Below are 26,474 nucleotides of genomic sequence, written 5' to 3' on the forward strand. Positions count from 1 at the left end.
CAATGGCAGAAGCAGAAGGAGCAGCAGTAACTCTTTGTACAGAGTCAGCCTGAGCGAGACGCTGGGACCGCCGTCTCCGCTGAGCAGGCTCCACTGCGGCAGGAGAAGAATGGGAGACCGCAGCGGAGATGGCCCGAGATTCCCCCTGTGCAGAGGGGGAAACTTGACCCCCTATCACAGTATTACCAACATTAAGATGCAGTCTGGCACAACTTATGAACCTTCTACTCCAACATGATAAAATAAGATGCCGTTTCTACCCACAATTCAATTGATAAAAAAAAATCTGTTAAATGTGAGGCTGACGGGTACCAGAGATGTTCTATGCATAGTTTTATTAAGCAACTCTGTGTGTAATGTTTGAGGTACTAGAATATTTATGTTGTAATCATATATATTTTTATACAGTTTCACAATCTTTGTCTTCCTTTTTTAATTCACAAGCTTGTGGTGATTTTGTATATACTATAATATATGGGACTTATTAAACGGAATGAACACTCAGCTGGTTCTGTAACATTTGATGTATTAAGGCCCCCTGATTATGTGCATGTACAATAAGCAAAGGTACACATGCTAATAAACAGCAAAACACTTTGTGGTACAATCAGGTTTATTCTACAGATCAGGTTCAGAGAAAATGAGCATAGACATTTATCACTTGTTTGGACTCTTCACATTTGCCATCCGTGTTTTGGCTTCTCATCATCAGTCCGTCTTCACAGAAAGTGGTCAGTCTAGGATGTAGTGGAAGACTGAAAATGTAAGTATGATAAGTAACATGGCTGACATGCCTGGAGCTCCATTCAAAGTAGATGGCATTTTATCGTCTCCATTTGCAGTTGAGTTTGCCTAATGTGAAGGAAAGAAAAACAAAGTATAAACAACTTTTATTTTACTTTACAAACCAAAGTATTTTCAGGCGTTAAGGCACATTGCATATTCACAGTTTTCAAATACTTGCTAATGTGTGCATTTTTCTTTACTTGTGAAACTGTTTATTGGCTTTGTTTTTGACCACATTGCAGCCACACTGTGGCTGAGCAGGGAGTCCTTACATATGTGCTACTTGTTTCATTAAAGTTACTCTGTCATCACAGTGACTGTTCAAGTACAGGCTCTTGGTGCACCTTCCCATCTGCTTGTTTTCTCACTATCTGAGTTCCCCCTACTTTTTGAATGACATCCCTATCTTAATAGAGCCAGGAAAGGGTGGAGAATAGATGGAAAACAAGCAGGTGGGAAGGTGCACTTAAATATTTGGCCACACTGTGGTGCATCGAGCTCCTATACTTTGTCAGCACAGAATGACTGTTCAAAGCAAGTCCCATTAAGGATGCCATAGACATTGGTGGGCTGTTGGACAAAAGATGCTTTGGCAACATACACATTTTATACTGATGGCGGAACCCATCGAGATCTGCATACTGTGATGCAGTGTCATTGCATTATTTGTAAAATCAGCTTGCTTGATACTGTGATTACGCTACAGATTGTACCTGCACAATTCTGCAGGTAAAATCTGCTGCAAATTTGTCATCTCGGCATTCACCTTTATAATTAAGAGTTATGGTACATTTCATTGGGAAAAAAATGAAAAGTAAAAAAAATAGAAATAAAAATGTGTTCTTTTTAATTATTCTATATATATATATATATATATATATATATATATACAGTGCCTACAAGTAGTATTCAACCCCCTGCAGATTTAGCAGGTTTAATAAGATGCAAATAAGTTAGAGCCTTCAAACTTCAAACAAGAGCAGGATTTATTAACAGATGCATAATTCTTACAAACCAAAAAGTTTTGTTGCTCAGTTAAATTTTTATAAATTTTAAACATAAAAGTGTGGGTCAATTATTATTCAACCCCTAGGTTTAATATTTTGTGGAATAACCTTTGTTTGCAATTACAGCTAATAATCGTCTTTTATAAGACCTGATCAGGCCGGCACAGGTCTCTGGAGTTATCTTGGCCCACTCCTCCATGCAGATCTTCTCCAAGTTATCTAGGTTCTTTGGGTGTCTCATGTGGACTTTAATCTTGAGCTCCTTCCACAAGTTTTCAATTGGGTTAAGGTCAGGAGACTGACTAGGCCACTGCAACACCTTGATTTTTTGCCTCTTGAACCAGTCCTTGGTTTTCTTGGCTGTGTGCTTTGGGTCGTTGTCTTGTTGGAAGATGAAATGATGACCCATCTTAAGATCTTTGATGGAGGAGCGGAGGTTCTTGGCCAAAATCTCCAGGTAGGCCGTGCTATCCATCTTCCCATGGATGCGGACCAGATGGCCAGGCCCCTTGGCTGAGAAACAGCCCCACAGCATGATGCTGCCACCACCACGCTTGACTGTAGGGATGGTATTCTTGGGGTCATATGCAGTGCCATCCAGTCTCCAAACGTCACGTGTGTGGTTGGCACCAAAGATCTCGATCTTGGTCTCATCAGACCAGAGAACCTTGAACCAGTCAGTCTCAGAGTCCTCCAAGTGATCATGAGCAAACTGTAGACGAGCCTTGACATGACGCTTTGAAAGTAAAGGTACCTTACGGGCTCGTCTGGAACGGAGACCATTGCGGTGGAGTACGTTACTTATGGTATTGACTGAAACCAATGTCCCCACTGCCATGAGATCTTCCCGGAGCTCCTTCCTTGTTGTCCTTGGGTTAGCCTTGACTCTTCGGACAAGCCTGGCCTCGGCACGGGAGGAAACTTTCAAAGGCTGTCCAGGCCGTGGAAGGCTAACAGTAGTTCCATAAGCCTTCCACTTCCGGATGATGCTCCCAACAGTGGAGACAGGTAGGCCCAACTCCTTGGAAAGGGTTTTGTACCCCTTGCCAGCCTTGTGACCCTCCACGATCTTGTCTCTGATGGCCTTGGAATGCTCCTTTGTCTTTCCCATGTTGACCATGTATGAGTGCTGTTCACAAGTTTGGGGAGGGTCTTAAATAGTCAGAAAAGGCTGGAAAAAGAGATAATTAATCCAAACATGTGAAGCTCATTGTTCTTTGTGCCTGAACTACTTCTTAATACTTTAGGGGAACCAAACAGAATTCTGGTGGGTTGAGGGGTTGAATAATAAATGACCCTCTGAAAAAACTTTTCACAATTAAAAAAAAAAATAAACAAAGAAATAACATTCTTTTTTGCTGCAGTGCATTTCACACTTCCAGGCTGATCTACAGTCCAAATGTCACAATGCCAAGTTAATTCCAAATGTGTAAACCTGCTAAATCTGCAGGGGGTTGAATACTACTTGTAGGCACTGTATATATATATATAAATATAAAAAAAACATATTTAGTATCGCCAAACACCATCATAACATGTAGGTTAAAAAAGTATAATTTTATTTTTACTACACACTAAAAGCAGTTTAAAAAAATGGAAGAATTGATCCCCTTCTGATCACCTCCGGACAATTAAATATTGCATAAATCATTGCATAAACTGTTATATGATAGATATCTATATATATATATATATATATATATATATATATATATATATATATATATATACACTGCTCAAAAAAATAAAGGGAACACTTTAACAACAATATATAACTCCAAGTAAATAAAACTTCTGTCAAATCAAACTGCAGGTGGGGACCACAGACCACATCTCAGTACCAATGCTTTCTGGCTGATGTTCTGGTCACTCTTGAATGTTGGTTGTGTTTTCACACTCGTGATAGCATGAGACGGATTCTACAACCCACACAAGTGGCTCAGGTAGTGCAGCTCATCCAGGATGGCACATCAATGTGAGCTGTGGCAAGGTTTGCTGTGTCTGTCAGCGTAGTGTTCAGAGGCTGGAGGCGCTACCAGGAGACAGGCCAGTATACCAGGAGACATTGACGGGGCCGTAGGAGGGCAACAACCCAGAAGCAGGACCGCTACCTCAGCCTTTGTGCAAGGAGGAACAGGAGGAGCACTGCCAGAGCCCTGCAAAATGACCTCCAGCAGGCCACAAATGTGCATGTGTCTGCACAAACGGTTAGAAACCGACTCCATGAGGATGGTCTGAGTGCCCAACGTTACAGATGGGCCTTGTGCTCACAGCCCAACACCATGCAGGATGCTTGGCATATGCCACAGAACACCAGGATTGGCAAATTCACCACTGGCACCCTGTGCTCTTCACAGATGAAAGCAGGTTCACACTGAGCACATGTGATAGACATGACAGAGTCTGGAGATGCCATGGAGAGTGATCTGCTCCCTGCAACATCCTTCAGCATGACCGGTTTGGCAGTGGGTCAGTAATGGTGTGAGGTGGCATTTCTTTGGAGGGCCGCACAGCCTTACATGTGCTCGCCAGAGGTAGCCTGACTGCCATTAGGTACTGAGATGAGATCCTCAGACCCCTTGTGAGACCATATGCTGGTGCGGTTGGCCCTGGGTTCCTCCTAATGCAGGACAATGCCAGACCTCATGTGGCAAGTGTGTCAGCAGTTCCTGCAAGATGAAGGCATTGAAGCTATGGACTGGCCCACCCCTTCCTTACACCTGAATCCAATTGAACACATTTGAGACATCATGTTTCACTGCATCCAACGTCACGGATGACGGATGCTTTAGTCCAAGTCTGGGAGGAAATCCCTCAGGAGACCATCCGCCGCCTCATCAGGAGCATGCCCAGGCATTATAGGGAGGTCATACAGGCACGTGGAGGCCACACACACTACGGAGCAACATTTCCTTGTCTTGAGGCATTTCCACTGAAGTTGGATCAGCCTGCAATTTGATTTTCCACTTTGATTTTGAGCATCATTCCAACTCCAGACCTCCATGGGATGTTAGTTGTGATTTACATTGATCATTTTTAGGTTTTACTGTTCTCAACGCATTCCACTATATAATGAATAAAGATTTACAACTGGAATATTTAATTCAGTGATATCTAGTATGTGGGATTTTAGTCTTCCCCTTATTTTTTTGAGCAGTGTATATGTATATACACACACACACACACACGCACACACACACTCACACACTGGGGAAGATAAGTATTTGATACACTGCTGATTTTGCACGTTTTTCCACCTGCAAAGAATGGAGAGGTCTGTAATTTTTATCGTAGTACACTTCAGTCGTGAGAGAGAGAGAATCAATTAAAAAAAATCAGAAAATCACATTGTATGTTTTTTTACTTAATTAATTTTAATTTAATTTTATGAAATAAGTATTTGATACAATAGAAAACCAGAACTTAATATTTGGCACAGAAGCCTTTATTTGAAATTACGGAGGTCAGACATTTCCTGTAGTTCTTGACCAAGTTTTCTCACACTGCAGCAGGAATTTTGTCGCACTCCTCCATACAGATCTTCTCCAGATCTTTCAGGTTTCGGGGCAGTCTCTGGGCAACATTGACTTTCATCTCCCTCCAAAGATTTTCTATTGGGTTTAGTTCTGGAGACTGGCGAGGCCACTCCAGGACCTTGAAATGCTTCTTACAAAGCCACTCCTTAGTTGCCCTGGTTGTGTGTTTCAGGTCATTGTCATGCTGGAGGACCCAGGCATGACCCATCTTCAATGCTCTTACTGAGGGAAGGAGATTGTTGGCCAAAAACGCGCGATACATGACCCCATCCATCCTCCCTTTAATACGGTGCAGTCATCCTGTCACCTTTGCAGAAAAGCACCCCCAAAGTATGCTGTTTCTCCCTCCATGCTTCATAGTTTGGACCTTGTTCTTGTGGTAGTACTCATCCTTCTTCATCCTCCAAACACAGTGAGTGGAGGCAATACCAAAAAGGTCTATTTTGGTCTCATCTGATCACATGACCTTCTCCCATGCCTCCTCTGGATCATCCAGATGGTCATTGGTGAACTTCAAATGAGCCTGGACATGTGCTGGCATGAGTAGGGTTACCTTGCGTGCCCTGCAGGATTTTAATCCATGGTGGCGTAGTGTGTTACCAACGGTAATGTTTGAAACTGTGGTCATGGCTCTCTTCAGGCCATAGACAGGCTGTAGTTCTGGGCTGATTTCTGACCTTTCTCAAAATCATCCTTACCCCACGAGGCGAGAACATGCATGGAGCCCCAGACTGAGGAAGATTGACAGCAATCTTGTGTTTTTTATATTTTCTGATAATTGGTAAAAAAAATAACAAAAAACCTTATATCATAATAATATTATGGATAAAACTTAACATTTTATTAGTCACGTTAAAACCATGAATTAGACACAATCGACATACAGACAACCGTGCTGACCCTCACACTTTAACCTGATTGAAACTGCCTGTCAGCGGAGGTTGGCACCCTACAAATAGCACGAGATAGGCGCCCCCACTCCTCGACGGCTGTCCCTGATTCTCCTATGTGTAAACTAACCTGGTGTGTTAGATAAACCACCATTCAGACACAACAGGAGAATGGAAAAAGACAGGGATTGCCAATGGAGAATTGATGAATGGCAATAATTAAACAGTGTGAAAAAGGGTGAATGACACAAAGACAAAATGTGCAAAATTGATATGATATAAGGTTTTTTGTGTTTTTTTTAATTTTCTGACCTTATTTTGCGTGTTTTTTTATTTTTTGACCTTATTTTGCAAATTATCTTGTTTTTTTGACAATTTTCTGATAATTGTACCAACAGTTGTTGCCTTCTCACCAAGGCGCTTGCCTATTGTCCTGTAGCCCATCACAGCCTTGTGCAGGTCTACAATTTTGTCCCTGGTGTCCTTAGACAGCTCTTTGGTCTTGGCCATGGTGGAGAGGTTGGAGTGTGATTGATTGAGTGAGTTGATAGGTGTCTTTTATAAAAGTAACGAGTTAGAAGAGGTGCAATTAATACAGGCAATGAGTGAAGACTAGGAGGGCTTCTTAAAGAAAAACTAACAGGTCTGTGACAGCCAGAATTCTGGTAGGTGTTCAAATACTTCTTTCATGTAATGAAATTAAATTTAATTACCATATTTTTTGGACTATAAGATGCACTTTTTGTGGAGGAAAATGGGGAGTGCATCTTATAGTCCTGATGTACCGGCTCTGGCAGTGGAGGGGATGTGCGGAGCAGCGGGTCACACAGGCAGGAGCTGGCTGCTGCGGCTAACTCCTGTGCCCGCTGCTAAAGAGAAATGAATATTCACAGCATTCCACACCCATGGGCGTGGAGGGCAATGAATACACATTTCCCTTTAATTGCATCTTGGTATGATTGGCTCCCATCCCCAGTCCTGGTATGCATGGCCCCATCAGAAAACATAAAAAAAAGAAACATTACACTTACCTTCCTGGCACTCCTTCGCAGCATCTTGTTCTGATTCCAGCAGCTGTTTTATGCTTTTAAGCAGCGCGTACAAGCCGAAAGGCAGCTGAATATTCACCTCTCTGGGCGTGGAGAGATGTGATTATTCATTTCTCTTAAGTAGCGGGCACACGTGACCGCCGACAGCTGCAGGAAGGCTCCGGCTGACACTGTGCACGCTACTAAAGAGCAATGAATACTCACGGCTCTCTGCGCACACAGTGCCAGCATGCAGAGCAGTGAGTATTCCGGCAGCTGCCCTTCAGCTTGGAAGCAGCGCATGACATCCTTGCCATTCCCTGCTTACAAGCATAAAGCAGCTGCTGACATCGGAACAAGATGCTGCGAGGGAGTGCCGGGAAGAAAGGTGTAATTTTTTTATGTTTTCTGATGGAGCCATGCATACCAGGATGGAGGTGGGGGGCCAATCATATGGATGGGGCCATGCATACCAGGCCCAGGATGGGGGCCAATCATACCAGAATAGGGATGGGGCCATGCATACTAGGAAAAGATTGGGGCCCTGAATACCACAATAAGAATGTGGACCATGCATACTAGGACGAGATGGGGGCCCCACATACCAGGATAGGCATGGGGCGATGCATACTAGGACAAGATGGGGCCCCTGCATACTAGGATAGGGATGAGGGGGGCCATGCATACCAGAATAGGGATGAAGGTGCCATGCATACCAGGGTAAGGGATGAGAGGACCATGTGTATCAGAATGGGGATGAGGTGACCATATATACAAGGATAGGGGATATTAAGTACAGAATTGACAACATTTTTTGCTTCAATTTTTTTTCCTAATGTCCTCCTGTAAGGCTACGTTCACATTTGCGGTCAGCGCCGCAGCGTCGGGCGCCGCAGCGGCGCCGCATGCGTCATGCGCCCCTATACTTAACATGGGGGCGCATGGACATGCGTTGTGCTGCGTTTTGCGCCGCATGGCCGCAAGCGTTGGACGCAAGAAACGCTTCAAGTTGCATTTTTTTTGCGTCCAACTTGCGGGCAAAAACGACGCATGCGGCGCAAAACGCAGCGTTTTAGCGTGCGTTTTGCCGCGTTTTTGTTTGCGTTGTTCGCTGCGGCGCCGACGCTGCGGCGCACAACGCAAATGTGAACGTAGCTTAAAACCTAGGTGTGTCTTATGGTTCAGTGCGTCTTATAATCCGAAAAATACCGTATTTAAAAATCATACAATGTGATTTTCTGGTTTTTATTTTTAAATTCTGTCTCTCACAGTTAAAGTGTACCTACGCTAAAAATTACAGACCTTTCCATTCTTTGTGGGTGTGAAAACTTTAAAAATCGGCACTGTACCAAATACTTATTTTCCCCATCATATATATATACAGTATATCTGTATGTATATGTACAGATGTATCTGTATGTTGTGTTTGTACATGGACATACAGTGAGGAAAATAAGTATTTGGACAATTTTATAAGTTTTCCAAAGTATGTCCATGATGTTTCCCCCATCATGCCTGTAATCATTTGTGATCCCATGCTGTAATGTCTGTATACTCCCCTGCTTTCTCCCCTGCCCAGGAGCTGTGGTATGATCAGACCATATTCCTGGTCAGACACGTCCATCACACAGTAAACATCAGGGGCACATTTATAAGATAATCTCAGCACAAGAACATTCTATTTTAACACATCCAATTCTTGAACTTATTACTCCAAGATCCATTTAGTAAAATCAACTTTTGCTTGTGGGAAAACGCCTTTCACCCTTTTCCGACATGTGGCGTAATGGTACGCTGATGTCGGAATCCCTGTTTGGTGCGGTCTCCGGCAATGAGCCCGCACCTTTCCAGGCACACCAGTGGCTGTCAATCTCTGACAACGGCATTTAACTCGCGCATACAGAAAGCGCATCACTAATTGCGGCTATCGGTGACACCGTCACATGATCGCGGGTCACCGAAGGGTCAGCATGACAACCAGAGGTCTCCAAAAGACCTCTATGGTTGCATTTCTGCTACACACAGGCAATCTGAGCAAAAAGTAAAAAAAAAAAGTTTTAAAAATATATAAAAAAATTATGAGAAAAAAATTCAAAGCATCAGAATTACGTTTTTTTTGGTCGCTGCTACATTGTAATAAAATTCAATAATGGGCCATCAAAAGATCGTATCTACACCAAACTGGTATCAATAGAAATGTCAGCTTGGCGAGCAAAAAGTAACCCTTACCCAGCCCCAGATCAAAAAAAAATGTAGACGCTACAGGTCTCGGAAAATGGCACTATTTTTGGAACAAACTTTGGATTGTTTTTTCACCAGTTAAGTTTAAAAGAACCTAGACATGTTTGGTGTCTATCTATATAATTGCCTAAGGGGTACTTCTGTCTTTCGCGGAAATCCCGGGTCGCTGATTGGTCGCGAATTGGCCCCTCCCTACTCCCCTCCAGTCAGTGCCCCCTCCATACTCCCCTCCAGTCAGCGGCCACATAGGGTTTTAGCAGTCCGTTAAACGGACTACGTTACACCGCGGCATAACGCGGTGTAACGCAGTACGTTAACGCTGCTATTAACCCTGTGTGACCAACTTTTTCTACTGATGCTGCCTATGCAGCATCAATAGTAAAAACATATAATGTTAAAAATAATTAAAAAAATAAAACATTATATTCTCACCTTCCAGCGCCTTTCCCGCTCTGGTCCCCAGAATGCATTTCGGCAATGACCGGAGATGACGTAGCGGTCTCGCGAGACCACTACATCATCACGTGTTATTGCCGCAATGCATTCTTGGGACCGGAGTGTCGCGAGGAGCATCACTAAACGCCTGGCCTGGATTCGGGGCCCGACGGAAGGTGAGTATATAACTATTTTTTATTTTAATTCTTTTTTAACAGGGATATGGTGCTTACATTGCTGTATACTGCGTGGCCTGTGTTATATACTATGTCTCTGTGCTATATACTACATGGTCTGTGCTATATACTACGTGGATGTGCAATATGCTGAGTGGCTGGGCAATATACTACGTGGCTGTTATATACTACGTGGGCTGTGTTATACACTACGTGGGCTGTGCTATATACTACGTGGCCTGTGCTATATACTACTATACATATTCTAGAATACCCGATGCGTTAGAATCGGGCCACCATCTAGTGTACTCATAATGATCTGGAGAATCATAGTGGTAGGTCAGTTTCAGCATTTAGTGAACATGGTAAAAAAAACGTGGAATTGCACTTTTTTTGCAATTTCACTGCACTTGGAAATTTTTTCCTGTTATCCAGTACACGATATGTTAACCCCTCTCCGACATTAGGCGTAATAGTACGCTGATGTTGGACACCCTCCTTTTGATGTGGGCTACGGCGGTGAGCCCTCATTTTTTCCAGCACATGCAGGGTCGCAATGGCCTGGCGAGGTATCAGGGAAATTCCCGGTGGGCCCTTGGCTATGGGAAGGAGAGGAGGAGAAGGAAAAAAAAAAGTGTTTTTTAGGGGCGCGGGCCCTTTAAATGCGCAGGCAGCGTATGTGCAGGGACGCATGCACGCAACATTCATTACCTGAACTGCCGCGGCACATGTCCCAATCAATACTGAACAATGTGGGGCCGTCGTCACCGGCATATGACGTCACTGTCATGCAGCGTGTGCACACCTTCACCGCCGGCCTCTGCTACATTGGCAGCCATTTTTCTATGTGCACGTCAAACCTGCGGAGGAAGACAGTGCTGGGAGCGCAGGAAGGTAAGAGGAATCTTTTTTTTCTTGTTCTCTCTATCTCTATCTCCAAGGGGCCACAATGGAGACACATGGGGGGACCAGGATGAAGACACATGGGGGGACCAGGATGGAGACGCATAGGGGGACTAGGCTGAAGATACATAGAGGATACCAGGCTGGAGACACATAGGGGGGCCAGAATGGAGACACATGGGGGCAGGCTGGAGACATGTGGGGCCAGGATGGATACACATAGGGGCCAGGATGGATACACATAGGGGCCAGGATGGATACACATAGGGGCCAGGTCAAGGGGGCCAGGATGGATACACGGGGGCCAGAACGAGGGGCCAGGATGGATATATGGAGGCAGGACAAGGGGCTGGGATGGATATATGGGCGGGCAGGACAAGGGACCAGGATGGATATATGGGGGCCAAGATGAATGTATGGGGGTCCAGAATGCAGATATATGGGGGAGCAGGATGCATATATATGGGTGAGCCAGGATGAATATATATGGTAAAGTCAGGTTGCATATATATATATATATATATGGGGGGCCAGGATAGATTTATGGGGGGGTGGGGCAGGACAAGGGACCAGTATGCATATATATGGCAGACCAGGATGCATATATGGGGGAGCCAGGATGGATATATGAGGTGCCAGGATGGATATATATGAGGGGGCCAGGATGCATATATGGGAGGCAGGACAAGGGACCAGGATGGATATATGGGGGCCAAGATGGATATATGGGGGCCAAGATGGATATATGGGGAGTCAGGATGCATATATATGGGGGGCCAGGATAGATTTAGGGGGGACAGGACAAGGGACCAGGATGCATATATGTGGGGGGCAGGATGGATATATGGGGGGGCAGGATAGATATATATGGGGAGGGGCCAGGATGGATATTGATGGGGAGCCAGGTTGTATAAATGGGGAAGCCAGGACAAGGGACCAGGAAGGATATATTGGGTCCAGGAATGATATATGGGTGCAGGATAAGGGATATATGAGGGCCAGTATGTATAGCTGGGGGGCAGGATGGATATCTGGGGCACACTATAAAATAAAGGGGGCCAGACTGAGTGAGATTATTAAATAAAGGGGGCCAGGATGAGGGACTAAATGACTGTTTGAGGGCGAGAATGAGAAACATGCTATATTAGTTTATGGTGACAAGTGGGGAACATAATTTCTTTAGGGTCCAATTAGGAACATTACTACTGTAATATAATTTACTTTTTAGGAAACTATTTTCCATGGAGGGAGCAAAATGGGGGTCCTGTTACTGTGCAGGGTGGCACTATGTCGCTTTTTTTCATCTGATGTAGTGTAGAAATCAGGGAAAAAATGGAAATCCTGAAAACATGACCTGTTGGGGTCCGTGAGGATGAAGTTTGGGAAATACTGCTATACACTACTTAACTCCTGTGTATAATGTCACTGGTGATCACTGTATTACCTGTACACTGACATTATATACTGAGCTCCTGTTTATAATGTCACTGGTGGTAGTAACAGTGTTAGTATTGTGGTTTGTATTCATGATCAGTATTGTAGTATTCAGTCACTATGTGGTGGTAATTTGTGATCTGGTCACGGCATGGCAGTATTTCTCCCTGTATGTGGTATTATTTTGTCCCTATATGCTGGTAATATGTCATATTATTCGGTCACTATATGGTCTGATCATGGTGTTGCATATTTGTTTCTTGTATGTGGTATTATTCGGTCACTATGTGGTGCTAATGAGTGATCTGGTCATGGTGTGGCTGTATTTGTTCCTTGTATGTGGTATTATTCGTTGACTATGTAGTCCGATCATGTTGTGGCTGTATTTGTCTATATTTCCATTAGAGATTAAATACTTGAAACACAGTGGCAGAGATGCACTTACAAGGGGTTTCCTGTGAAAAAAGTAATCACCTCTCCACAGGATAAGCGATAACGTATTGATTGGTGGGGGTCTGACTACTTGGATCCAATCCTCAGAATGTGGAACTTTTTATCCCCATTAGACTGGAGTGGCATATACAGCTCAATCACTGATCCATTCATTCCCTCAGTGGCTGCTTGTTTTTTTCTGGAAGCCCCAAAGAGAATGAATGGAGCTGCGGTCAGACATCCCACCTGCCACTCCATTTTAAAATGGGGATAAGTGTCCTATCAATGATAAAACTTTCTCATTCTTCCGATCGGTGCAGTTTCTAATGGTTGGACCTAAGTGATCACCTATCCTCTGGAGCCCATGGATCAGTGATAACTTGTTTTACAGCCGATGCTCCACTATAATGGGGATAACGACTGAGATATTTGCATATAGCTGTAGGGTAGACTCCTAGAGTCCATTCCCCTGGGGGGCCCCAGACACCCCAGTCTGACCCTGGGCACATGTCAGCTGTTTTGAACAGCTAACATGTGCCTCTAACTGTTAACCCTTTAAATGCTGCTGTTAAACTCTGACAGTGGCATTTAACACTCTCTTTTTGCAAGCGCGCCGGAAATCCTGCCCATCAGTGCCCTCTATGGTTGTCACTGCCAGATTGCTATGAGTGCTGCCCATTGGACGGCACTTATAGCAAGTCAGCAGTTCTGCTACATACAGGCGATCTGATCATCGCCTGTATGTAGCAGAGCCAATCAGGTTATGGGAGCTTCCAGTCTCCCAAGGAGACTATTTAAGCATGCCAAAAGTAAAATAAAATGTTTTTACAAATATTTTAAAAAACAATAAAATAAAAGTTCAAATCACCCCCCTTTTGCCCCATTCAAAATAAAATAATAAAAAAAATCAAACATACACATATTTGGTATTGCCGCCTTCAGAATCACCCGATCTATCAATATAAAAAAAAAATTAATCCAATCGCAAGAGTCAAAACACCAGAATTATGGTTTTTTAGTCGCCACAACATTGCATGAAAATGCAATAACGGGCGATCAAAAGATCATATCTACACCAAAATGGTATCATTAAAAATGTCAGCTCAGCACACAAAAAATAAGGCCTCACCCAACCTGAGATCAGAAAAAATGGAGACGCTATGGCTAATGGCAGGGTTTTTGTTTTTTTTTTACAAAATTTGGAATTTTTTTTCACCACTTAGATAAAAAAGAACCTAGACATGTTTAGTGTCTGGAAACTCATAATGACCTGGAGAATCATAACGGCAGGTCAGTTTTATCATTTAGTGAACATAGTAAAAATTGTGGAATTGCACTTTTTTTGCAATTTCACCGCACTTGGAATTTTTTCCCGTTTTCCAGTACACAATATGTTAAAACCAATGATGTTGCTCAAAAACAAGCTCTCAGATGACAATATTGACCGAAAAATAAAAAATGTATGGCTTTGGTAAGAAGGGGGGCAAAAACGAAAATGCAAAAATGAAAATACCTCTGGTCATTAAAGGGTTAAAGAAAAACTAACAGGTCTGTGAGAGCCAGAATTCTTGCTGCTTGGTAGATGATCAAATACTTATTTCATGCAATAAAATTAAATTTAATTTTTTTAAAGTGATTTTCTGGTTTCTAATTTTAGATTGTGCCTCTCACAGTTGAAGTGTACCTACGATAAAAATTACAGAACTCTCCATTCTTTGTAGAGGTAGGAAAATTTCGGCTGTGTCAAATACTAACTTTCCCTGAGATATATATATATATATATATATATATATATATATATATATATATATATATATATATATATATATATATATATATATATATATATATATATATCTAATATATAATTGCCTAGAATACTACTTCCTGCAATTTGTGCCAACTTCCGTGGCTTTGTCCGGAGCTAATGTCCTCAGCTAATGTCCGGAGCTAATGTCCGGAGCTAATGTCCGGAGATAAGTGACGTCACCAGTGTCCTACACCCAGGCAGAGCACAGGGGCCCCAGGCAGCATATGGGGCCCCAGGCAGCATATGGGGCCCCAGGCAGAGCACAGGGGCCCCAGGCAGCATATGGGGCCCCAGGCAGAGCACAGTGGTCCCAGGCAGAGCACAGGGGCCCCAGGCAGCCTATGGGGCCCCAGGCAGAGCACAGGGGCCCCAGGCAGCATATGGGGCCCTAGGCAGAGCACAGGGGCCCCAGGCAGCATATGGGGCCCCAGGCAGAGCACAGGGGCCCCAGGCAGAGCACAGGGGCCCCAGGCAGCATATGGGGCCCCAGGCAGAGCACAGGGGCCCCAGGCAGCATATGGGGCCCCAGGCAGAGCACAGGGGCCCCAGGCAGAGCACAGGGGCCCCAGGCAGAACATGGGGCCCCAGGCAGAGCACAGGGGCCCCAGGCAGAGCACAGGGGCCCCAGGCAGCATATGGGGCCCCAGGCAGAGCACAGTGGTCCCAGGTAGAGCACAGGGGCCCCAGGCAGCCTATGGGGCCCCAGGCAGAGCACAGGGGCCCCAGGCAGCATATGGGGCCCAGGCAGAGCACAGGGGCCCCAGGCAGCATATGGAGCCCCAGGCAGAGCACAGTGGCCCCAGGCAGACCACAGGGGCCCCAGGCAGAACATGGGGCCCCAGGCAGAGCACAGGGGCCCCAGGCAGCATATGGGGCCCCAGGCAGAGCACTTCAACCAGAAAACCTTAACGGTTCTTAAAAAACTTGACTGTTCAGGATATGATAAAAGTCATAGTATTCTGAATCTTTAACTTATAAAGATACCTTTACATGTGGTGATTATTGGTTCCAGAGAGGCTTTCGGCCGATAATCGTACACCTGGCTGGTGACAGGACAATACAATATAAACGTTCAAAGGTAAACACTGATAACATTAAAATCTAATATATAATTGCCTAGAATACTACTTCCGGCAATTTGTGCCAACTTCCGTGGCTTTGTCCGGAGATAATGTCCGGAGATAAGTGACGTCACCAGCGTCCTACACCCGCTCAGGGTGGACAAAGATATATGCCTTCGTGGTGCGCGGCACTTTTCTGATTGGTTGCCGCCTGCCGCGAGCGACCAATCAGAAATGTGCCATACTGTCAAGAATTGTCAAGAGCTGGTAAGTGCAGCCATTTTTTGTTCTTTCTTACTATTATTTATTAATTGTATTATTCTTACATTTGAATAAATAAAGTATATATGGATTCTAGACTCCCGATTCTTTAGAATCGGGCTGCCATCTAGTGTATATATATATATATATATATATATATATATATATATATATATATATATATATATATATATATATACACACACACACACGCTTTTCACAAAATTAGAATATCAGCAAAAAGTTAATTTACCGTATATACTCGAGTATAAGCCGACCCCCCTAATTTTGCCACAAAAAACTGGGAAAACTTATTGACTCGAGTATAAGCCTAGGGTGGAAAATGCAGCAGCAGCTACCGGTAAATGTCAAAAATAAAAATAGATACCAATAAAAGTAAAATTAATTGAGACATCAGTAGGTTAAGTGTTTTTGAATATCCATATTGAATCAGGAGCCCCATATAATGCTCCATACAGTTCATGATGGGACCCATAAAATGCTCCATACAAAATGCGCCCCATATAATGCTCCATATTAAAATATGCCCCATATAATGCTGCACAAAGGTTAATAATGGCCCCATAAGATGCTCCATAGAAACATTTGCCCCATACAATGCTGCATAAAGGTTGATGGCCCAATAAGATGCTCCACACATTATGGCCCCATAGGATGCTCCACACATTATGGCCCCATGAGATGCTCAAAACATTATTCCCCATAGGATGCTCCACACATTATGACCCCATGAGATGCTCCATACATTGTGGCTCCATAGATTGTGGCCCCATACATTGTGGCCCCATACATTGTGGCCCCAAGCATTGTGGCTCCATACATTGTGGCCCCATACATTGTGGCCCCATACATTGTGGCTCCATTTATTGTGGCCCCATACATTGTGGCCTCATACATTGTGGCTCCATACATTGTGGCCCCATACATTGTGGCTCCGTTCATTGTGGCCCCATACATTGTGGCTCCATATATTGTGGCCCCATACATTGTGGCTCCATACATTGTGGCCCCATAAGATGCTCCACACATTTGCCCCATTTGCTGTTGCTGCGATTAAAATTAAAAAAATCACATACACACCTCTCTTCGCTCAGGCCCCCGGCACTTGCGATAGTCACCTTCCACGTTCCATTGCTGCGCGCTGCTCTGTCTTCCATCCTCTGCACTGACTGTTCAGGCAGAGGGCGGCGCGCACACTAATCGCGTCATCGCGCCCTCTGACCTGAACAGTCACAGCCAGAGGACGGAAGACAGAGTGGCCCGCAGCAGTGGAACAAGGAAGGTGACTATTGCACAATGCTCACCACGTGACCGCTGAACACAGGAAGAGCTGCCCGGAGACCATCGGACATGCAGGGACTGCACCAGGAGCAGGTGAGTATGTGACAGCCGCCGCTCCCCCTCACCCACCGACCCCACGCCGACACTGACTCGAGTATAAGCCGAAAGGGTCACTTTCAGCCCAAAAAAGTGGGCTGACAATCTCGGCTTATACTCGAGTATATACGGTATTTCAGTTCTTCAATACTAAAAGTGAAACTCATATTATATGGAGTCATTACAGAGTAATCTATTTCAAGTGTTTATTTCTGTTAATATTGATGATTATGGCTTACAGCCAATGAAAATCCAAAAGTCATTATCTCAGTAAATTAGAAAAATTAACAAAAAATACCTGCAAAGGCTGCCTAAGCAGGGTCAGTGCTCAGTGGTCCAAGGTGTTGCTTTCAGATGAAGATACATTTTACATTTTAATTGTAAATCAAGGTCCCAGAGTTTGGAGGAAGAGTGGAGAGGCCACAATCCAAGCTGCTTGAGGTCTAGTGTGAAGTTTCCACAATCAGTGATGGTTTGGGGAGCCATGTCATCTGCTGGTGTAGGTCCACTGTGACCAAAGTCAGCGCAGCCGTCTTCCAGGAAATTTTAGAGCACTTCATGCTTCCCTCTGCTGACAAGCTTTTTAGAGATAGAAATTTCATTCTCCAGCAGGACTTGGCATCTGTCCACACTGCCAAAAGTACCAGTGCCTGGTTTACAAACAACAGTATCACTGTGCTTCCGAAGAAGACTCATGGCTGTACTAGCTCAAAAGGGAGCTTCTACTCAATACTGAGCAAAGGGTCTGAATACTTATGACCATGTGATATTTCAGCTTTTCTTTTTTATTAAATATGCAAAAATTACTACATTTCTGCTTTTTTCAGTCAAGATGAGGTGCATTGTGTACAAGAAAATGAACTTTTTTGAATTTACCAAATGGCTGCAATGAAACAAACAGTGAAAAATTTAAAGGGGTCTGAATACTTTCCGTACCCACTGTATATAAAATAACTTTCCCAAAGAATGCCAATGGAAATTACAACAGCAAGATGAAGCTATGGCTCTTGGAATGTGTACATGCATAAACAATTCTTTCTATACTAGATCATTTTAGAAAAATGACAAGACATAAAGAACCTAAACATACAAGGTATATATAGTTTATAAAGAAACATAAATTCAAACTAAAAAAAGACTGCACATCCATTACATGCGAGACTATATCAATCCTTTATTATCCAAACATTAAAAATAGGGTGTTAAATGTGCACAATTAAAAACATACAAAGATGTTCAGATCCAGGTTGAGACTTTTGATAAGGTCATAGATCTTCCCACATAGGTAAAAAAAAAACCTTACACTATAAGTATGAATATTACATGCAAAGCAAAAGTTTGTCTACAAATTAATCTTAATACTATAGTATATCACACAATACACAAAGCCCAAACAATACTTCCCAAGTAATAGAATGTAGTTTTAGTAAAGTGCATAAATAAGAATATAGGTTTATAGGTTATAATCAGTCCCAAATTATTCATAGTGTAGCATCTACACTACCGTTCAAAATCTTATTTTTGAAAGGAAAGCACATTCCAATGAAGCTAACATTAAAAGATTCAGAAATATACTCTATACATTGCTAATGTGGCAAATGACTATTCTAACTGCAAACGTCTGGTTTGTAATGCAGTATCTTCTTAGGTGTATAGAGGCCCATTTCCAACAACCATCACTCCAGTGTTCTTATGGTTTGAGCTAGTTGAGAATCTGGAGCATTACATTTGTTGGTTCCATTAAACTCTCAAAATGGCCAGAAAAAATAACTTTCATGTGAAACTCGACAGTCTATTCTTGTTCTTAGAAATGAAGGCTATTCCATGTGAGAAACTGTCAAGAAACTAAAGATTTCCTACAACGGTGTGTACTACTCCTTTCAGAGGAGAGCACAAACAGGCTCTAACCAGAGCAGTTAGAGAAGTGGGAGGCTCCGCTGCACAGCTGAGCAACAAGACAAGTACATTAGAGTCTGTAGTTCGATAAATCGATGCCTCACAGGTCCTCAACTGGCAGCTTCATTAAATAGTACATGCAAAATGCCAGTGTCAACGTCTACAGTGAAGAGGTGACTCTGGGATGCTGGCCTTTAGGGCAGAGTGGCAAAGAAGAAGCCATATCTGAGACTGGCTAATAAAAGGAAAAGATTAATATGGGCAAAAGAACACAGACAATGGACAGAGGAAGATTGGAAAAAAGTGTTATGGACAGACAAATCCAAGTTTGAGGTGTTTGGATCACACAGAACATTTGTGAGACGCAGAACAACTGAAAAGATGCTGGAAGAGTGCCTGACGCCATCTGTCAAGCATGGTGGAGGTAATGTGATGGTCTGGGTTTGCTTTGGTGCTGGTAAAGTGGGAGATTTGTACATGGTAAAAGGGATTTTGAATAAGGAAGGCTATCACTCCATTTTGCAATGCCATTCCATACCCTGTGGACAGCGCTTGATTGGAGCCAATTTCATCCTACAACAGGACAATGACCCAAAGCACACCTCCAAATTATGCAAGGGCTATTTAGGGAAGAAGCAGGCAGCTGGTATTCTATCTGTAATGGAGTGGCCAGAGCAGTCACCAGATCTCAACCCCATTGAGCTGTTGTGGGAGCAGCTTGACCGTATGGTACGCAAAAAGTGCCCATCAAGCAAACCAACTAACTTGTGGGAGGGGCTTCTGGAAGCATAGGGTGAAATTTCTCCAGATTACCTCAGCAAATTAACTGCTAGGATGCCAAAGGTCTGCAATGCTGTAATTGCTGCAAAGGGAGCATTCTTTGACGAAAGCAAAGTTTGAAGGAGAAAATTATTATTTAAAAGAAAAAATTTTTTTTAACCTTGTCAATGTCTGGACTAGATTTTCAATTCATTTGGCAAATCATTTGACTAATAAAAGTATGAGTTTTCATAGAAAACGCAAAATTATCTGGGTGACCCTAAACGTTTGAATGGTAGTGTATGTGTTAGCAGCTTTATACCATATACCATAATATTAAAATTCATTTGGAGATAAGCTTGTGTGTTGCATGTCATACTCAAACTCATGTTTTAACTGTATGCTTTTTCTTTAGTTGCCATATGGGATGATTTCTGTTCTTAACATGGGTCTGAACCTGGACCTGTTTGTATTTGTTGAGTTTTCATTGGTTTTATTTGTGTGCTTTTGCCTCCTATTTTTTTTGTTTGGATGATATTTTCTATTTTGCTACTTTGTTAATTTCTTGACACAATGGCTGACAATTAAGGGGTGAGCACTTGATAATTAATTGCTATGTTGAGGGGAATATTAAAAAAATGGTGTTGCAAGCAAATGTAAAAAAGTAATAGCTTTGATGTCCAAAGCACGCCTTGTCTTTAAAAGCTTAAAATTGTATTACATAAAAATATCAAGCTAAAAACACAAAATGGCAATGCGAGATGTAACGGTTTAATTTTGCTACTAGTTTCCTATTCTAACAACTGGTGCAATCACTACAAAAATAACGCAAGTACTTATATACTGTACATTTGATAAAAAGTGATTGCTATTATAAATAATTGCAGCTTTGGACATAGAGCATTACTATAAAAGGCTTTTGTAATATGCAAAGCCATCATAAAAAATTTCCAGCAGCTAAGGCATTCAATATTTAAGCCATGTTCGCATCTTCAAGATTCTGTCCAGATTTAGGAGGAGTTTACATTAATGTGTTAGTTATTAGGCCAGTTATGTCCTCATTGAGGATGGTCACGCATGTCATGGGCTATATAGTGACAAATTGAGAAGCAGTTTCCATACAACATTTTTATTTTGTAGCATCTTGTACATGTGTTTCTGGAAAGTTATGAAAAATACCCGTACAAATGGCACACTTAAAGCCTGCGGCATTTTATCATCAATTATGGCAAAGAAACCTAAATGTTGCATATGTTCACTTTAAAGTATTATCTTTTAGACTTTGTTTTTTGTTAAAAAAAAAGCTATGTTCAAAAGTTAAACTTTGAAAAATGGCAATAAATAAAATACCACAAATCATGTTACAATTCCCTGTGTGAAACTAAGTTCACGTGAACATAAGTTTAGCCTTCATGATGTCCATGTGTGCAACGAGCAGCATATGGACCAATATTGGCCTAGGTGCTAATGCACACCAAACACCAGTCTAGTCTTTATCACAAACCAGATTACTGCATGGAAATAGAATGTAGTGCCTTCATCCGTCTTAGGTATATGGACAAGCAAAGTCACGCTATCAAGTTGCTCATCTAAACTTAGACTTTAGAAAACCTTCTAAGTCTGACCTGGCCTTAGGTCGCAAACAGTTTATTGGGTTTCAAAATATAATAGATGTTCATACGTGTGGTTCACACTTCCAACAAGCAATAGCCATACGCAATAGAAGAAGCATGTTAATATGGTGCATATGTAATACAATATAGATATAATCTGTAGCCTCAAGTACACAAGTAAGAATTCAATCTCAAAATGCCTAGAGCTAATCATGTATAACTAATACCCTCTTTATCCATTACCAGAGTAATTTGATTATATTATTCATTTCTTAAACCCCTGGTTTGCACGTTAATGACTGGGCCAATTTTTAAAATTCTGACCACTGTCCCTTTATGAGGTTATAACTCTGGAATGCTTCAACGGATCCCGGTGATACTGACATTGTTTTCTCGTGACATATTGTACTTCATGAAAGTGGTAAAATTTCTTTCATATTACCTGCGTTTATTTGTGAAAAAAATGGAAATTTGGTGAAAATTTTGAAAATTTAGCAATTTTCCAAATTTGAATCTTTATACAATTAAATCACAGAGATATGTCACACAAAATACTTAATAAGTAACATTTCCCACATGTCTACTTTACATCAGCACAATTTTGGAACAAAATTTTTTTTTTGTTAGGAAGTTATAAGGGTTAAAAGTTGACCAGCAATTTCTCATTTTTACAACACCATTTTTTTTTTTAGGGACCACATCTCATTTGAAGTCATTTTGAGGGGTCTATATGATAGAAAATACCCAAGTGTGACACCATTCTAAAACCTGAAACCCTCAAGGTGCTCTAAACCACATTCAAGAAGTTTATTAACCCTTCAGGTGTTTCACAGGAATTTTTGGAATGTTTAAATAAAAATGAACATTTTACTTTTTTACACAAAAAATTTACTTCAGCTCCAATTTGTTTTATTTTACCAAGGGTAACAGGAGAAAATGGACCCCAAAAGTTGTTGTACAATTTGTCCTGAGTACGCCGATACCCCATTTGTGGGGGTAAACCACTGTTTGGGCGCATGGCAGAGCTTGGAAGCAAAGGAGCGCCATTTGACTTTTCAATGCAAAATTGACTGGAATTCAGATGGGACGCCATGTTGCGTTTGGAGAGCCCCTAATGTGCCTAAACATTGAAACCCCCCACAAGTGACACCATTTTGGAAAGAAGACCACCTAAGGAACATCTAGATGTGTGGTGAGCACTTTGACCCATTAAGTGATTCACAGAAGTTTATAATGCAGAGCCGTAAAAATAAAAAATCATATTTTTTCACAAAAATTATCTTTTCGCCCAAAATTTTTTATTTTCCCAAGGGTAAGAGAAGAAATTGGACCCCAAAAGTTGTTGTCCAATTTGTCCTAAGTACGCTGATACCTCATATGTGGGGGTAAACCACTGTTTGGGAGAGCTCGGAAAAGAAGGAGCGCCATTTGACTTTTCAATGCAAAATTGACTGGAATTGAGATGGGACGCCATGTTGCGTTTGGAGAGCCACTGATGTGCCTAAACATTGAAACCCCCCACAATTGACACCATTTTGGAAAGTAGACCCCCTAAGGAACTCATCTAGATGTATTGTGAGAGCTTTGAACCCCCAAGTGTTTCACTACAGTTTATAACGCAGAGCTGTGAAAATAAAAATTCTTTTTTTCCCCACAAAAACTATTTTTTAGCCCCCAGTTTTGTATTTTCCCAAGGGTAACAGGAGAAATTGGACCCCAAAAGTTGTTGTCCAATTTGTCCTGAGTACGCTGATACCCGATACGTGGGGGGAACCACCGTTTGGGCGCATGGGAGAGCTCAGAAGGGAAGGAGCACCATTTGAAATGCAGACTTAGATGGAATGGTCTGCAGGCGTCACGTTGCATTTGCAGAGCCCCTAATGTACCTAAACCGTAGAAACCCCCCACAAGTGACCCCATATTGGAAACTAGACCCCCCAAGGAACTTATCTAGATGTGTTGTGAGAACTTTGAACCCCCAAGTGTTTCACTACAGTTTATAACGCAGAGCCGTGAAAATAAAAAATATTTTTTTTTTTTACACAAAAATTATTTTTTAGCCCCCAGTTTTGTATTTTCCCAAGGGTAACAGGAGAAATTGGACCCCAAAAGTTGTTATCCAATGTGTCCTGAGTACGCTGATACCCCATATGTTGGGGTAAACCCCTGTTTGTGTGCACAGGAGAGCTCGGAAGGGAAGGAGCACTGTTTTACTTTTTCAACGCAGAATTGGCTGGAATTGAGATCGGACGCAATGTCGCGATTGGAGAGCCCCTGATGTGCCTAAACAGTGGAAACCCCCCAATTATAACTGAAACCCTAATCCAAACACACCCCTAACCCTAATCTCAACTGTAACCCTAATCACACCCCTAACCCTGACACACCCCTAACCCTAATCCCAACCCTATTCCCAACCGTAAATGTAATCCAAACCCTAACTTTAGCCCCAACCCTAACTTTAGCCCCAACCCTAACTTTAGCCCCAACCCTAACCCTAACTGTAGCCCTAACCCTAGCCCCAACCCTAGCCCTAACCCTAGCCCTAATGGGAAAATGGAAATAAATACATTTTTTTAATTTTTCGTAACTAAGGGGGTGATGAAGGGGGGTTTGATTTACTATTTATAGCGCATTTTCTAGCAGATTTTTGATTGGCAGCCGTCACACACTAAAAGACGCTTTTTATTGCAAAAAATGTTTTTTGCGTTACCACATTTTGAGAGCTATAATTTTTCTATATTTTGGTCCACAGAGTCATGTGAGGTCTTGTTTTTTGCTGGACGAGTTGACGTTTTTATTGATAACATTTTCGGGCACGTGTCATTTTTTGATCGCTTTTTATTCCGATTTTTGTGAGGCAGAATGACCAAAAACCAGCTATTCATGAATTTCTTTTTGGGGGGGCGTTTATACCGTTCCGCGTCTGGTAAAATGGATATTTATATCATTTTTTTATGTTTTGTCGCTTTTATACGATAAAAACTATTTTATAGAAAAAATAATTATTTTTGCATCGCTTTATTCTGAGGACTATAACTTTTTCATTTTTTCGCTGATGATGCTGTATGGTAGCTCGTTTTTTGCAGGACAAGATGACGTTTTCAGCGGTAACATGGTTATTTATTTCCGTCTTTTTGATTGCATGTTATTCCACTTTTTGTTCGGCGGTATGATAATAAAGCGTTGTTTTTTGCCTCTTTTTTTTTTTTACGGTGTTCACTGAAGGGGTTAACTAGTGGGACAGTTTTATAGGTCGGGTTGTTACGGACGCGGCGATACTAAATATGTGTACTTTTATTGTTTGTTTTTTTATTTAGTTAAAGGAATGTATTTATTGGAACAATATTTTTTTTATTATTATTATTATTTATTTAGGATTTTTTTTTTTTTTTTACACATGTAAAATTTTTTTTTTTTTTTTTTTAGATTTTTACTTTGCCCCAGGGGGGGCATCACAGTAAAGTGAAAGATCGCCGATCTGACACTTTGCTGTGCACTGTGTCAGATCGGCGATCTGAAGTGCACAGCTCCAGGCTTCCCGGCGCCTGCTGCGCATGCGCTGTGAAGCCACCTCCCTGCAGGACCCGGATGCAGCCCTGCGGCAATTTTGGATCCGGGGCCTGCAAGGAGGAGACCCCCGGTACAAGGTGAGCACATCGCCTTGTACCGATCGTCTCAGGGAAGCACGCAGGGAGCCCCTCCCTGCGCGATGCTTCCCTATACCGCCGGAACACTGCGATCATGTTTGATCGCAGTGTGCCAGGGGTTAATGTGCCGGGGGCGGTCCGTGACCACTCCTGGCACATAGTGCCGGATGTCAGCTGCGATAGTCAGCTGACACCCGGCCGGCGCTGGACGTACTATTCCATCCTTGGGAAGTAGGGCCCACCCCACATGGATGGAATAGTACGTCCAATGACAGAAAGGGGTTAAAGAAATGTTCAAATATAACAGGTTTGTGGCACAAATATATGCAATCCTTTCTATTTCAATGTTAAATGTAGACTTGTCTACCCATATCTCTTCTGTGGCTTTTAGCAAGAACAAAGTTAATTTTAATCAACATTTTAATCATTAGGCCTTTAAATAATGATTTCCATAATTTTATGTGTTTTAAAAAAAATGTTCCTGTGCTGAAATAATCTTACAAATGTGCCCCTACTGTGTAATGGCTGTGTCTGACCATACAGGAACATGGTCTGAACATACCACATCGCCTGGGCAGAGGAGGAAGCAACAGCCTATACAAAGATGACCGTACGGGACCGCAAATGGTTCTTTGAGGTAAAACATTGATTAAAAGCAAGCAGTGAAATGTTTTGCCACACTAAAAGAATAATTTGCGATCCCATGCTGTAATGTCTGTATACTCTCTTTTGTGTCCTCCCCTGACCAGCAGCTGTGATATGTTCAGACCATGTTCCTTCACAGTTAAACACAGCCATTACACAATACACAGCAGGGACACATATAGGATTTAGAAGATTATCTCAGCACAGGAAAAACATTTTATTAACTTTTTTTTAACACATCCAATTGTGTAACTTATTTTTATTCCAACATCTATTAATTAAAATGTATTTTGTTGATGGTAAAACCCCTGTGAGGATTATTACAATCTTTATACTAACAATTACAACAGTGTGACAAAGCTTTGTGACGTTTAGATATTGTCATTAGTGACTGCTGGAAATAAATATAGCTATACCATGTCTGCTAAGATTTTGCAATTGAGACCTTGATATCTCCCAGCATTATATAATTTTGTATAACACAATAAAATAAAATATGGAATGGAATCTAGG

The 26,474-nt window shown here is 42.2% G+C and overlaps 1 protein-coding gene across 1 annotated transcript in view; it reads right to left on the reverse strand.

Annotated features, from left to right (window-relative positions):
* Positions 1 to 617: 617 nt before the first annotated feature.
* Positions 618 to 26,474, reverse strand: part of LOC143817686 (uncharacterized) — a 47,698-nt gene continuing 21,841 nt past the window's right edge. The window contains exon 5 of the mRNA XM_077299178.1: positions 618 to 852. The gene's annotated coding sequence lies outside the window, so the exon portion shown is untranslated. The remainder of the gene's footprint in view (positions 853 to 26,474) is intronic.

This window comes from Ranitomeya variabilis, chromosome 3 (genome assembly GCF_051348905.1).
Source record: "Ranitomeya variabilis isolate aRanVar5 chromosome 3, aRanVar5.hap1, whole genome shotgun sequence".
Classification (NCBI taxonomy): Eukaryota; Metazoa; Chordata; class Amphibia; order Anura; family Dendrobatidae; genus Ranitomeya; species Ranitomeya variabilis.